The sequence below is a fragment of the Octopus bimaculoides genome, chromosome 24, assembly GCF_001194135.2.
Source record: "Octopus bimaculoides isolate UCB-OBI-ISO-001 chromosome 24, ASM119413v2, whole genome shotgun sequence".
NCBI lineage: Eukaryota > Metazoa > Mollusca > Cephalopoda > Octopoda > Octopodidae > Octopus > Octopus bimaculoides.
The window spans coordinates 5,775,980-5,779,261 of NC_069004.1; the positions used below are offsets into that span (position 1 = coordinate 5,775,980).

Below are 3,282 nucleotides of genomic sequence, written 5' to 3' on the forward strand. Positions count from 1 at the left end.
AAAAAAAAAAACAACACAACAACAACCTCCCTTTCCATGCAATAAGATTCATCTCTTCTCCCCATTCTCTGACAAGAATCTTTTAAATATAATTCTATATATTTATATATAATTTTTCTTAGTTTTTAATTTTTTTTTTGTTCCCTTTAGTATTCAGTTTTAAACTAAGATCAATTATCTAACCTTTTCAATACCATAAAATAAAATAGATTTCCTTTTTTTTTTTAATCTACAATATAATGAATTTAGTAAAAATAACTGTCGTTATTAAATTAGTGCTTGGAGCATAAATTAATGTAAAATTTAGATCACTTTAAAACAGGACTTTCATATCTAGAGTCAGGTACGATCTCAGATGGGTTTGTATAAAAAGGGCCAAATCATTTAACCCTTTAGCGTTCAAATTGATATGTCAAAAGTAATCCTTATTCATTTACGTTTTTAAAACTTAATCTGGTATTATCTTGTAGCTTCAAGAGTTGAAAGATGTAAATGTTTATTTTTAGAATGACATTGTAGGGTAGGTGTGAGATGCTGGTTCTGGCCAGTTTGAGCATAAAATGAGTAGAATATTTGGGCCGAATATAGCCGGTTTAAACACTATGGAAACATTCTAATATGTGTTTTTTAAATTTCTTAATCAAACAGTAAATTATTTTTTGGTAATTGTCAGTTATTTATAGGGTTAAATAAACAAAGATTATTCTTACTATAAAAATGAAACTTTACTGGATAATATAGCTTTGCAATGAATATGCTTGATAACTTCCATAAAAATATAAGTTATAAATGTAAATTTTATCTGACTTGAACTATTAAACAAGGGGTTCAGGTGGGTATCTGTGCTTTTTTTTTTCCTACGTGCATATAATATACACCAGCACGTCCTTCTATGGCTGGCATGTCAGCTACATGGTTAGCTATTTTGGGAATGACAGTAAATATGTTAGCTTTAATGAGTGTATAGGAAAACATTATAAGCTTTTAGTTAAAATCGAATTAATATTAATAGTTAAGTATTGATATGTTCAAGATTCTCTTAAATAATGAGATGAACTGATTCCTTGAGAGAATTTCAAGAGAAAAAAAATTTCAGAAATATTAAACAGATATTTATTGTATATTGTATGTGTGTGTGTGTATGCTTGTGTATGTATAAATATGCTTGACTAAAATTCTTGACTATACAAACTTTTCAGCTAATTAATTAATTCAAAAAATTAATTAAAAAATTTTTTCATTGCATCAAATATCTTTTGTAGCTTTTCCTTTTTGTTACTAAATTGAAAATGATCTTTTTTTTTGTGTTTGTGCTTGTGACGATATGTCATATATTTAATATATGTGTGTATATATATATATATATATATATATGTGTGTGTGTGTGTGTGTCTGTGTGTATGTTTGGCATAATATGCATATGTGATATGTATGGAATATATAATATGTATTTCTTAGTTTTATAATGGCATGGCACAAATTACCTTTTCAATATTTAGTTATGTCTAGTGATGTTCTTTCTAAGTTCACCTCCCTTGAAAATCTACTCTGCATTGCAACCTCTCAGGGTCGATAAAATGGGTATCAGTAATATACTGGGATTCACTTTAATCGTCCTTTTGCTCCTGCAATATTCTTTGCCTTGTGCCATTGTTAGAAATCATTATATTATATATATGTCTCAATACATATGAATGCTATATATACACTCATATATATAAATATATATCTTCATCTATATATGTTATATATATATATAATATATACACATATATATAATGTAATATATATTATATCTATAATGTATATATATTTATATATGTATGTATTTTTGGCTGTATATATTATGTAATGTGTATACGTGTGTATTGTATTATATCATATATATATATATGTATATATATGCACATATATGTATGTACTTGCGTATGTTCTCAACAACTCAAGTGATATTTGGTGCTATTGAAAAGTATTAAATCGCATGTTTGTATAGTTATGAATTGAATGCTGCATATTTATATACACATCTCTATATACATTACATACATACATAAATACACTGGCCTTTGTTAATTATTAATGCTCAATAGCTGAAATGAAATTTTAGCCACTCTTCTAATCGTATTAGATTTTGTCTTTCATGATTTCAGTAACATATATTTTTATTATTATTATTATTATTATTATTATTCTAGTTTTGTTATATCTCTCTAATATTTTTCCACCAATGGTAAAATGGCTCTTTATACAATACAGCCATCACTTTGTATTTGCGATTACTATTAGGAATAGGATTGCTGTTGGAAGAAAATGTGACATTTTGAGTCTGTGAATTGTGTCCAGCTAAGGTAATGTCTGTTCTTTGAACTGCTGTATGCAAGCCAGTAGAAACTAGATATAAATTTTTTTGATATTAGTCTGTGCCAGCAGTATTTAATTCTCATACTGAAGATTACTATGAGGTATATCCAAAGATTTTAACCATCATTGTGTTCATAAATTGATTAATTTTACTAATACATGAGGCAGTCATAAAAATCTCTCATGTCAGGCTGCTTGATAAACATGACAGAACTTTTGAATGTTTCATATGCCTTAGTAAATTTAATTTATTTAATTAATTCATGAGTTCACTGATGACTAAAATCTTCTGAGTAAATTTCGTAGCAATCATTCAGATATATAATTTATAAAGTCAATTTCCTAGAATCCAAATTAAATAAATGAAAACTTTCAATGTTTAAATTAATTAAAATAAAAACATAAAATATTTCTACAGCCTTAGTTTTAAGCATTGGCAAAACACCAAGAATTCTTGTCTGGGAGACAAGATAGGTTAGAACATAATAATTTGGGTACTTAGAACATAGTAAACTTTGGTTTAATGGTTAACATAGTCATCAGGATTACAACAGACACTTTTGGTTCATGGTGCATTTCCAGTATGCATTTCTGCACATATTTTGTCCACCTTAGGCTTGCACTTATGAAGAGCATTCTTGAATTGAATTTAATGTTGTATTGTTACTAGAAATCTCATTGGCTGTATCATCTAAAGAAATTATGTAAGTGTTCATAAAAAAACAGAAACTAGTATTGTTTTAAGAAAAAATAAATTTTAAAGTTTTTAATGTAAATACACTTAAAGTAAGGTATTCTAGAAATTTCTAGATTAAATTCCTTGAAAGTGGGTATGTAGGGGGGAAAAAAATATTGGGAAGTACAGAATTCTTAAGCAAATAATAGAATTTAAGAAATATAAAATATAGGAAGAAAATCTGT

General features: G+C 26.8%; 1 protein-coding gene across 6 annotated transcripts in view; it reads left to right on the forward strand.

Moving 5' to 3' along the window:
- LOC106872628 (RNA binding protein fox-1 homolog 1) overlaps positions 1-3,282 on the forward strand; it is a 530,204-nt gene that overhangs the window by 494,789 nt on the left and 32,133 nt on the right. The window lies entirely within an intron of this gene.